Genomic DNA, 13,097 nt, shown 5'->3' on the forward strand with positions numbered 1-13,097 from the left:
ATATATGTAAAATGTTATCAAATTATCTAAACTCTAACTCTCATTCTCTGTACTTGCCTTAGAGTAGACTGGTAACAAACAGACTTTGTAGACACTTGAAGTGGTATTATTCTAGATAACACCAACCCTTTCTTTCAATCTCAGCTAAGATATCACATCCTCTCAGAATTCTTCCTGGTAACCCTCCCTCCACCCCACATCTGGGCTGGGTGGTCTCACCTCGAATCCTGTGTGTCTCCCTGTCAGAACACTGATCAAGCTGTATTTGAACTGGATCTGTCTTACTAATTTGGGGGTGCTGCTAGTTGCCTCTAAGTGTGTCAACCTCTTACAAAGGTTCAGGGCTCCACAGTCTGTAGCCATCACAATCCCTTCTGTAAGCCCGTTGGGCAAAGGAGGTAAGTCTATTATTGTTAGTATACATTTCCTTAATTATGAATGATATTTGGCAGATTTTCATGTATTTTATCCTTTTTAATAGTTTTCTCCCTGTTTTTTTAATTTGTATTGTGAGTTATCTTTTTCTTATATATATAACTTCTTTGTAAATTAAAGAGCCCTTTGTCTTGAGTAGTTTTACAAATATGTTTTTCCAGTTTGTTGTTAGCCTTTAGATTTATTGGGGTGTTTCTGTTTTTGCCATACATAAGTTTTTAATTTTTATGTAGTCAGACTTATTAGTCTTTGTTGCTTCTGGGTTTATGTCCTTTTGAGATATCTTTTCCTTTCCCAAAATAAAAGTACATTTATTCAGACTAAAAAAAAAAAAAAGACCTATTTGTATAAGTAAAGAGACCTATTTGTATGTCATTAAATTTAACGTATAAATTTTAGATGTAAGATGTAAGATGCATCCCTGGTTCAGCAATGTGAAAATAAGAATTGTAAGACACATCCTGATTTCAGAAATGGTAAAATGTGGGAGCACGTGTGTCTTTGAACTGATGGTATGTGGTTGTTGAAATCTCAATCATCTGTCTTTTGAGTAATTAAAGTCTCAATTGTCTCCATGGAGAGAAGATTTTGTAGAAAGGAAGAATACATACAGTAAAGCATATTTACATGTCTGATTATGAATATTCCTGCCAAAAGAAGTTATTTGTGATTTTTTATAATCCTTTACAGATATTGTCACTAATCTCTCCTTCATTCCTCCAAATTATGCATGTACTGGTATTCTTATTCCTCGCTCTCATCTTATCCTTTATGTAAGTAAAGCGCTGGGTGGTTGGGTTAGTTACCAAGATGCTGCAGTGAGTGACTCAGAGTGGAATGGAATTTCTGTCCTCCTTAGCCCCAGGTAACATTGCCTAGAGCTATGCTGGGAAGATCACCCTGTAAGACAATCCAGGAAACTTAATTAACAGGACGGGTCTGGTCCTGACTTTTCACTTTTTTCATCTTTTTATGGATGACCAGTGAGGAAGGGCTATGACAGAGCTATCCGTATTGTCTGGTCTGGGAAAGTTTCTTTGAAAAGCTCATAAATTGACCTATTAAACTATTACCAAGGTTCCAAGACTAAACAAAAGCCACAGCTGCAGACTCCAGGAATATATAAACATGAATCTATGTTAATTGGAATGTAAAAGTGCCCAGAAATCTCTCGGTGGCTACATTATTATGTATTTTTTTGCCCATCTATGACAATTGCTCTCATAACTTCCTTTATTTGCTGGGCTTCACTGTATAGTAACCAGAGTGTGTTTATGTAGATTAAAATATCAATTAAATGGAATGATTTGGGATTTATCCAACTTGATCCAAAATCAAATTTGGCCAGGGCATGGGGAATGCATGCATTCTAGGATATTGATATATAAATAGTTCATATTCATGTTTAAAAAGACAACCAACAAATGGCAATGATGATGCTAAGACTCCCAGGAAGACCAGAGATGCCAGAAATAAGGAGTAGAGGCTCAGGAGTGTGGAACATGTAAAAAATGATGGGTCCAGAAAATGTGTTATTTCCTGGATATGAGAAAAGCATGTTGCCATAGAAACAACATGAAAGTGACCATTAGAGTCCCAGACCTTCCCACATTTAACTGTGTAGCCTACAATGAAGCCATGCTCTTATCCTGATAGCCCCAATCTGATTTCTGGCAGCTAGGATTCGGAAACCAGGAGGAAGAGGAAGGAGAAAGAAGGCATTTGACTTGGACCTTCCTTTAGTCCTGTCTTTCCCTTCCTGGGTCCCCCTCCAGGCAGCAGTATTCTCAAGCTGCTTTATCCGGACTCTACCTGACTCTACCCAGGTTTGCTCCTTTTCTCCAAGGACCCCAGGCATCTCAGTGACTTCCCTCCTTTTTGCCCAAACAAAACTCTTATTCCCTCTTGGCAAGTGGAAAGTAGTCTTATTGAATTGACTGGCGCCAGTTTGTATTTGACCGATCATCCCCATACTTGTCTATTCTCTAGGTCTGCATTTTTAAAAATCTTCTCCAAACTATGTCCAGTGGGTGGACTGTAGGCATTAAAATGGACAGAAGTGAGAAATATTCAGTGTATGCAGAAGATGGATGGGATTTAAACACATATCCATAAACACATGTATATAAATATAATGGAAATGCATATGTATTTGCATGATATGTCAGTTATCGTCCTTAGGTGCCAAGCAACAGAAACAAACGCTGATTAACTTAAGCAGAAAAGGCATGAACTTGATGGCTGTGTAATAACTAACAGAATCAAAAAGAAAGTTGAAGAATTAGACTTAGGTCGGGCAGGAATCCTGAGGTCTGAGTGGAAGGGGAAGGTTCTAAGCAAGAGGACTGACAGATGCTATCTTACGAGAAGGAATCAACTCCAACAGTCATTTTGTCATCTGGTTCAATATTGAGATTCCTGAGTAGCGTTGCTTGGGTCAGAGACCCTCTCCTTGGCTGGGGGTGGGCAAGGTGCCCTGACTGACGGTCTCAACCAAGCGGAAAAGGTAGTTCACTAGGGTAGGACCGGGGTCCTGTCCCCAGAAGAGTGGAAGGATGCTGGCTAGATGGCCTACTCTCTGCCAAGTGCTCAGGCACCAACCGCCTTGACCAGCCATGCTTAGGGGTGTGTCCTTAGGATCAATCCCCTACTGTCTACTCTCTACAGCTTCTACCTTTCTTATTTTAGAGCCCACAGCTTCTAAAACATCAAAATTGGTTCACACAACAGCTCTCACAGTAATAGCAGCTCTGATAAAGTGCCTGGTCAGTGTGTCCTCAGTCCTCACTTCTTACTATGTACAGGTCATTGGAAGTCTGACTGCTTCCCGCCAGCTCAGGGCAATGGGCTAGGTTGGTCTCCAGGTGTAGCACTCTGTGTTTTGTTCCTCTGGGCAGTGTTCCAGGGCAGAGGGAGCTCCTTCCATGGAGAATTTCAGGAAGGCTTCATGGTGACATTTAAACTGGGTCTTTAAGGAAGTTTTGGAATTTTTCATGCAGAGAAAAAAGAAACCAGAGGATCATGGGATTAAGTCCAGCGACATTCCCTTCCCCTCATAAAACTATAGAGTCCTCCCTTTGTGACTGCCATTGATCTGGCCTCTTAGAATGTGGAGAAACCCTTGCTTTGCTTAAGGTAGCCTTCCCGGCAGGTGACTTTCAGAATTATTTAAACAAAGTCTAATTAATGCCCAACGGAAGGAACAGTGCCACAGATTAATATTTAACTTGTTGGAAGGGGCAACTGTGTGTTGGGGTTTAGTAACAGATCTGCAACAAAGGTTGACTCAGTCTCTGCCTCATCGGCCCTCCTTGGGTCACCCCGTTCCCTACACCACAGTTTCTACTTGACTTCATTCCCTACCTCCTGTCCCCTATGCAGAACTGGGAGGAAACATGGAAGGCAAAGCCTCAAGCTATGACTTGCTAACCAAAGGCGTAGTTGAATTTAAGTTTAATATTTACTCATCCAGTAAATGCTCCAATTAAGACTAGCGATTTAAATCTTAAAGCCCCACCCTGGAAGAACAGAAATGAGCTCTCCCAGAGGGTTTTGTCCTGGGGGATGAGTAATCCTTTTTGCCCTACAGTCAGATGCCTCCAAGATGGGGTTAGGCAGATCTTCCTTCCAAGCTCAAATGAGAGCATACTAGGATTGTGGGTTGAATTTTCATGGGATACCCGAATGGCTTGCCAAATAAGAGCTGACTGTGTAGATCTCCAGTTCCAGACAGCAAAATATGAATAACTGAATAGCTGGAGTGAAATGGGATTTTCGATGTAGGGAGGCAGTTTACTATAGCAGGAGTCACATGTTCTGGTCAAATCTTGGTTCCACCACTGCTTCCTGTGTGACCTTTGGGTGTGACTCAAATCTCCAAGCCTTAGTTTCTCATGGGTAAATTGCAGTAATAGTATCTACATCATGAGGCTGTGGAGAGAATTAAATATTAATCCATGTAAAGTGCTTAGTACAGAAGTGTTTAAAGAATATCTGCCCTCATTCATTTGATCATTCACTTGATCATTCATTCAAAATATATGCCTTGTGGGCCGGGCGCGGTGGCTTACGCCTGTAATCCTAGCTCTCTGGGAGGCCGAGGCGGGAGGATTGTTTGAGCTCAGGAGTTCGAAAACAGCCTGAGCAAGAGCGAGACCCCGTCTTTACTAAAAAAATAGAAAGAAATTAATCAGACAACTAAAAATATATAGAAAAAAATTAGCCGGGCATGGTGGCGCATGCCTGTAATCCCAGCTACTCGGGAGGCTGAAGCAGAAGGATCACTTGAGCCCAGGAGTTTGAGGTTGCTGTGAGCTAGGCTGACGCCACGGCACTCACTCTAGCCCGGGGAAAAGAGTGAGACTCTGTCTCAAAAAAAAAAATATGCCTTGTACCCAAAATGTGTCAAATAATGTGCAAGGTAATGGAAATATATAAAACTGTCCTTTTCCTGAAGAAGCCCACAGCTTAGTGGGGAAGCTAAAATAGAATTTATTCTTCTATGTTGTAATAATTGCAATAATAAAGCTATCATCTTAAAGTGTTATTAGTGTGTGGAGGGAGCTCCTTCCATGGAGAATTTCAAGAAGGCTTCATGGTGACATTTACTCGATATTTAAGGAAGTTTTGGCATTTTTCATGCAGCGAAAGGAGGAACAGTTATTCCAGAAAGAAGGAACATCCTGAGCAGAAGCACAACAATGAGAAAAATCTGTGTGTTTAGGAAGCAACAGAAAACAGCTGGAGTACCAGGGCGCAGGTGGGCTTGGAGGGCAGTGAGGCTGGAAAGTCAGGGCCATAGTAAGGTGTTTAGACTTCGTTTTGTACTATCAGCTTTCCATTAAGGAAGATAATTTTACTGTGGCCATGGTGGGTGTATTTACAGCGTGGAAATTGGCAAGCACTACAAACCCAGCCTTTTTATTTCCCAGAGTTTGTTGTTAAACATTTACCAGCATATCACTGCATTTACACACACACACCTGCCCCAAGGTAGGTTTCTTCCATATTTTTTAAACACAGGTGTCACCGCCTTTACTGTATGTCTCAGCACAACCTACCAGGGAAAACTTTGTCATGAAGCAAAATATTGTAGCATCATCATTCACAATTAGAGTCTTTAACCAAGATATTTATCTGCCTGCCTATTGCAGTAAGTAGAATTGACATTACTAGACATAGTTAGGTACTTAGATTTCTCCCTGATCTCCCTTTAAGGAATTCCATACTGTGAGGGGCCTCCCCCAAATAAGAAACCTGTACCTACTTTCTTAGGTGTGGTATTTTTTTCCCCTATTTTAAGACCATATTTAAGAACACTCCTGACATAGAACCAGAAGTCTTACCAATTTCCCAAGTCCTTGAAAGAGTAATCACTCAGTAGCCAAGGGTAAATTTACGTTAGATGACTCTTTTGGCCTTTCTCACTAACAGAAATGCATTTGTGAATTCAGTGGCTTCACTGTAATGTTATTTCCTTTCGTAGTACAATTAAGCCAAGCATAAGCTCAAAATAGAATCAAATCCTGAATAAATACTGTTTCAAGGCTGATGTCATATCTTGCTTTTTGCAAGCTGCAATTGAACATACATATCTAACAGACCAGCCATCCAGGAGGCCAGCCAATGCTTTCGACTTCTAATCTACTTAATGGTATAAAGGTTAGACATAATTAAATATCTTTGAGTTTGAATCTTTCAGTACAATAAGTAAATGACATTGAATTAAATCTATCCAGGGGATAAAATAAAAACATTTATCAAGGTAGCAATTCTGAAGGAATAACTCTCTTTCCAGTCATATTTAAAATGGCTTGGCACTTTGGTCAAATGCCTGAAAAATATACACCAACCTTAGCATATTCTTGGTAATGGCACTCAGGTTGATAGTGGATGGGAAGGTAAATTCCCTCATTTCAGTCTTCCCTGAGCCCCAGGATTTCCTTTTTGTTTTGTTTGTTTGTTGGTTGGTTTCCATATTGTCCTATGAACTTGCTGGAAGAATGTTGGAGATCCAAAAGCAACAATGCCTTGAGCAGCAAAAGTCAGGCCTTCTCATTCGGGCACACTGAAGATTTTCCTGCATCTGATAGCTAAAAGGCAAGATTGAGGACAGGCAAAGACCGCTTTGAGAAGATTATCTTTTCCTGTAATAAAGTGCTTGGCCCTTGAAATGATGAGGGCTCCCCTTGGCCAATGGAGCAGAATGCTAGGAGGTGCTCACAAGCATGACCTCCTATTGCCTCAGATCCTATCGAGGGCTGCTGTTCTGAGATCCTGGTTCCAGCTCAACGTGGATTCTCAGTGCTGGGGGGAGCTGACATCAGTGGCCCCTCTCCACTACTTTGCCTGGGAAGACTATGGTCTGAACAGCTGCCTTTGCAAATGTAGCCTTGCATACAGGCTCAATGCTGCTCTGTCCTGCCTGTTGACCAGAAAATAAGTCACCTACCTGCTAGCCAATAAAACAAACTGGGTGGACAGGATTCCTTGCAGATAATTCCATAAGGCAGTCTGTACTCATCTGCAGACAGACCGGCACTGCTGTGAACCGGGACCAGAGGCTAGAGGAAGGGAGTAAAGGAGAGGAGGGGGCTGGGTACCCAGGGCCCTGCACAAAGACAAATCACATGGTGTCATGTGAAAGTAACAAGAATTTCCATTAGCTGCTCTGATGCCCTTGTCTCTAGGGTCCCAGAGGTCCCCTCTAATCTAAAATTTTAATCTTGGCCCTTTCTTTCCTTCTTAGAATTAGGGAATGGAGGAGAGAATGTTGGCATGGAGATCTTCTCCTACCTCCATTCTCTCACTCTCTCCCTCCCTCTCCACATACATGTGCGTACACAGGTACACACAGGTATACAAATGCACATGTACACACACACCTACACTTGTGTGTATATATGTGTATAAGTCCTGATATCAGAGTTTGTTTCTGATCATGTCTTGCATTTTCACAGATATTTTTTCTGGATCTCTGCTTTAAGACCACTGGATTGTCCTTTCTAGTTACTCCCTATGCTCTGTGATCTTTCATCTCTGTGTTTATTTGGAGACACTGATTCTTGGTACTAAGTTTTTAATATTCTACACTTTCAATTCTATTGGTATGCTCCATATAGCAGAACTTGCTTGGGCCCAATACTCATTTTAAGAACGTGTTTGCTTAAAAGTAGAGTCAATTCTGTTTCCTTGTTGATTCACTTTGAGCCCTGGTGGGTGGAATGCCCTGGCCTCCCAAGCTCCCTGATAACCATCAAGGTCACTTTATTTGACTGGGGGATGGGGAGTGGGCAGAAGAATCTGATGCTTAAACTGCCATAACCAAGTCAAGCCGTTCCTTCATCTCTAACTATGTAAGAGACAATCCTCCCGGAGGAAATGCAGGAATATCCATTTTCCATGAGATCCAGAGAAAGGAGAGACAAATGCTGGGGAGGGACAGACAGAACTGTGGTTTGAAGGAGTTCCCCAAGACCAGGGCTCCCCAGCTGGGAGCCAAAGGATGGCTGTTCCTTTCACCAGCTGGGGACCTGGGTGACATTACCTTCTGCCCACTTCTGGATCAAGTACGTCCTATGGCCAGTCCCCTGTGATGGCACTATGTTCAAGTCCCTGGACATCCTACTTCTGGAATGTCTGCCCAGGTTCCTACGGCCTTGAGCATTTTCTTCCCTGGGTTGAAGATGTAATTCAATCTAATCATCTCACACTTTTTCTGAAGTAATGAAGATAAAACTAGGACATATGTGTGGCTGACATGGTGCCAGAGGGTCTCCATGGTCATGGGTGCTTCTATCCAGACTAGTAGTGGCCTAGACTGCAATCCCTCCTCTGAGGGTTGAGATACTTGTGAAGGTCTTCATGGGTGGGACCCCTAAGAGATAAGCTGGGGGTCTGAGCTGTTTATGAGAATTTAGGCACAAGGACCAGCTGAGAACCCTGAGTTTGTTAAAAGCCTATGGGAGGGTTGGGCACTGTGGCTCACACCTGTAATCCCAGCACTTTGGGAGGCCAAGGCAAGAGTATCACTTGAGTCCAGGAGTTTGAGACCAGACTGGGCAACATATCAAGACCCCATCTCTAAAAAAAAAAAAAAATTAGCTGGGTGTGGTGGTGTGCACCTATAGTCCCAGCTACTAGGGAGGCTGAGGCAGGAAGATTGCTTGAGCCCAGGAGACGGGAGGCTTCAGTGAGCTATGATCACACCACTGCATTCTAGCCCAGGTGTCAGAGCAAGACCCTGTCTCAAAGAAAAGAAAACAAGAAAACAACAGTAGCCGAAACTCAAATAGTTGGGCTCTTTCATGCCTACGTTCCCCAAACCTGTGAAACCTTTCCGTGCAGCTTTCCCTTTTGTAGGACTTTGCACTTGGAGGTGATGCCCCTGAGCTTGCATTGTCTGCAATTTCTATTTAAAGGCAAACCGCAGACAGAGAAATATTTGCCATAAATTGTCACAGCAATGTGACACATGGCTTTTCTGCTACGAAGGTCACACTGCCATTGGCCTCTCGCTTCCTCCTCAATTGCTTGCTCATTCCACGAGGTTTCCTCAATTTCAGCAAAGCTGGTGGTGCGGAACTGCCTGCCCAGCCATTTATCACCGTAATAACAAGGAGAGTTGTGATCTTTTGCATCTCCAACAATGATCTGAGTCTTGGAAGGCTTCCCAAACGTCCTCACCCCCTCCGCCAGGCCCCAGCCTCTTTTCCTTTCTTAGTGTGACACATCAGCAGTTCAGATGCAGGGCTCTCCCGCTGCGCAGGAGCTTGTAGGTCACAGCAATGTCCAGCAGATTCATTAACATAGCAATCGCAGGAGAGAAAAGAAGGCCTGGCAATTCTGGTGAATGCTGGGCCTTGTTCTAAATCCTCATATAGAATCTTTGATAGACCCAGGAGGCAGGGAGGTATTTGAGGCACAGTTTTGCAAAAGAATTTCAGAGAGCCACCAGCTTGGAAATGGAGCCATCAGGATGGAAATCCAGGCATTGCAAAGCCCTCCTGCAAACAAGCTCAGCTCTGGAGGGAGGTCTTAACTAAAATAACAGCACACGATGGTTATCAAGCTCTGAGCTGCAATTGCATTGCAACAGGTGAAAGTATTTTAAAATTTTGAATGAAGTTGGGGGAGAGGGGAACCCAGATAAAGCCAAGAATTCCTTTTTTCTCTGTCAGTGTCTCCTGTGACTTCATTCTCTTAGAACGCTGTGCCTTTTCTCCAGCCCTGTCTTTCAGAACCAGGAGACCTTCCTGCAACCTGCAGACATTTCATAGATTTCGATGGACCTACCTGGCTTCGAGAGTGGGAAACAGGATTCGTCCATTAAACACAAACTCCGAGAAAAAGTATCTCTTAAGGAAGCAGGCCTGAGGGTGCCTACATCCATCTCCGTTGTATCCTTGGACGTGTCCTGCCAGTGAGTGGCCTTCCACACACGTGCTCATAGCTGGCTTACACACCGCCTACGAGTTTTGCCTGTCAGGACTCGAGACTCCAGGGTAGCCCACGGCCAACAGAGAGCCTCCGCACTTAGCGTCTGAACAGTGGGCCATCTTGAACTCATAACCACATTTTGGAGCCAGGTGCAGTGGCATGCCTATGGTCCCAGCTACTCGGAAGGCTGAGAAGGGAGGATCACTTGAGCCCAGGAGTTCAAGGCTGCAGTGAGCCATGATCACACGACCATACTCCAGCCTGGATGATAGAGTGAGATTGCGTCTCTTAAAAAAAAAAAAAAAAATCCCATTTTGGGAACAAAAGCTGTGTGTAGAGATTTAAGGAATTCCAAATGTAGATAAAAGAGTAACAATGCCATGGGACTGCCGTGGGGAGGGGGGCTGCTTTCTGTCTCAACTACTTTTTTGGCCACAAATTCCAGAAAACTTCTGGAATTGCTTACTCCCAAAGTCTGAAATGAAGGACAAGTCTAAAACATTTCCCAATGTTATACCCCTTGGCCAGCCACTTTCTATTAAAAGAATGCACTTTACAAGGATGAGATTTGGAACTTAAAAATAAAACAACTAAACCAATTACCTTTCTCTACTTTGCGACCACACAGAATCAAGCACACTAATAAGCTGCATTTTGGCTTTTGAAGTTGCCTTATTTCTTCCTCTTTACAGTTTACTTTGGTGATAAATTCTCGTAAAGAAGCTTGAGTGATGGATGTGGCTTGCTCTGTGCTGGCCTTCCTTCCTTAGCACCGGCTGCTTCTTTGGGTCAAAGAGCACATGGGACACTCAGGGAGGAGCAGAGCAGCACTGGGTTCCTCTCTCACAGGCCCCTCCTTGCATTGCATCACATGCTCCTTACTCAGAAGAAGGAAAATTACCATTTGTGAGTGGCTAAAAGGCACAGTCTGCTCATGTTCATCTGGGTCTCTCTTGTGTCACAACAAAAGGGGCAGTTGGAGTGAGGAAACAGGGGCTGGGCAGGATGATTTGGTGTTTGGAAAAATGAACGAGCTGGGGACATCTCTTGGAAGCACAGCAAGAATGGCGCAGGTTGGAGGTACAGAGGGGCCAAAAAGGGCAGGTTCAGGATCTGCAGCTGCTGAGGGAACGTGCTTTACTGCCACTGGGGCTAATGAAGGGCTACCAGGCAGGGCTGCCATGTTGTACAATTCCAGAGGCCCTGTCCACCCTGGGAGTTGTGTCATGCTGGTGCGCTGGGTCTATGGCTTCCCAGCCTTGCTGCCTGAGAGGGAGAGGTGACAAGGACTGGGAAAGCCTTATGACTCTGCCCCCACCCTGCCTGCCTTCCCATACAGCAGACCATGTGGCAAAGGATTCAGTCTCTGAGAGGCAAGATGTGCCCCATGTGGGAGAGAGCCTCTTTATGGGTTTGCTGCATATTAAACATCTGACAAATTCTTCCATTCCCCCAGTAGAGGCCTATGACCAAAAGAAGGCTTGTGAATGAGTTTTTGGAAATTGTCCTATGGATCTTTTGCCAGAACTTCTTTTCCCACTCTTGGTGATTCTCTGTCCCAAGCCTATTAGTGTGGTGTTCCCAGGTGTAGTCCGGGCTCTGAGGCACTAGAGATTCCCTGAGGCTGCCTCAAGTAATGGCAGATGTTGTAAAAACAGACACAGCAATGTTGGAGATGGAGATCCCACAAGAGCCCCAAATGGAGGACACAGGGTCCCCACAGAAGAGGGAATAGAGTTCAGGAATTGGAAAGATCTAAAATTTCTCCAGGCCTCATTTTGTTGCTCCCTCAGAGAGACAATTTTGTATTCCCACCATTATGGTGACAGCTCTTCTCATCTTTCCTTGGTTTTTCCCAGTGTCTACCCACCACCTGCACTATCTTCCATCCCATGAGTCTTTTTTCTATGTCAGGGAGTTCACCTAGCCTACAGCTCAAGGGTGCTCATGACTTCTGCTTACTCATACCCTTGGTTCATTTGTGGACTCTCACTGCTCTACCAATCCATACTGTTATATCTTAAATTCAAACTCTACAAAGACTGGCCCAGTTTTGACACCAACAATCCTCTGGATTTCATGCAGAGCCACTCACCGGTCTGTACATTACCTGCCTAGACCTGTTCTTTAGCAGGGAGTTTGGGGGGAAAGGGTCTTTCCCTAGAAAAGGACTATGGGCTTGCAGCACTCGATGGTTTCCTCCAGTAAATAGGGCAAAGAATGAAAAGGGAGAAAGTGAAATTTTCTACTATTCCACAATAATCCAAAAGCACCCCTGATGCCAAGGCATCTTGGGAGTTCATGCTTAGTGAGGTCCCTATTACATGCATGGCATTTCTACCAATAGCAGAGCCTGCAGGTTGCTGGTCTGAAAGCAACAGCCAGCCGTTATCCACCTGCCATTTTGTAAAAAAATAAAATAAAACCTTTGCTCAAGGCTGTGAATGCTAAAATTTGCCAAAGGAAGTGGTGGGAGCTGCATTACTTAAATCCTTTCAAAATTGGCTGAATAAAGCACTTCACTCAGAAGCGCAGAGAATAGACTGGCGCTGACCCTGCAGGGCATCCATAAGATGACCTCAGAGCTTTTTCTCTGTGTCTGGTTTCTATGAAGGAAAAAGGCTGGAGCTGATCCAATGAAACAAAGAAGTAAGTTCATGCCCCCTCCCACCCTTAAGCCCTTTAATCTTCAGTTGGGTTCTGATTCCAGATCATTTGAACCAGAGAAATTGTAAAAGCATCCACACATAATGTCACCCTAAAGTACTGTAAGATCATCTTCTGCATTTTAAAGACAGAACCCAATTCAAAAAGCCTTTCGTGCTTCCATTTCGTCTTCCATAATTACTACAAATGTCATCATGAATGGACTCTGAATAATTCTCCCAATTCCCTCTGGTGCCTCAAAATGACCCTCCACCTTACAGCAGTCAAAGAGAGTAAAATGTTCCCTTACACAGCTTTTGAAGCATCTGTTATTAAGTGAGGGTTCTTTGCTCTTTGGGATCCAAACAATCACGTGGTAGCTCGTCAGACCACAGCTAGAATCCAGAAAAGTAACAGGAGAAAGAAATGGGCATCTTTTATAGGAGGTGCAACTTTGCTTTCTTTTCTTCTGTTTTCATTCATTTTTTTTTCTTTAGAAAGCAGATAAGGAGGTATTATTTATTGAGAAGGAAGTGTGTGCATTAGCTGCCATGGTAACTTATGTTACTATTGGCACT

The sequence above is a fragment of the Propithecus coquereli genome, unplaced genomic scaffold (genome assembly GCF_000956105.1).
Source record: "Propithecus coquereli isolate 6110/MARCELLA unplaced genomic scaffold, Pcoq_1.0 Scaffold34, whole genome shotgun sequence".
Taxonomy (NCBI): Eukaryota; Metazoa; Chordata; class Mammalia; order Primates; family Indriidae; genus Propithecus; species Propithecus coquereli.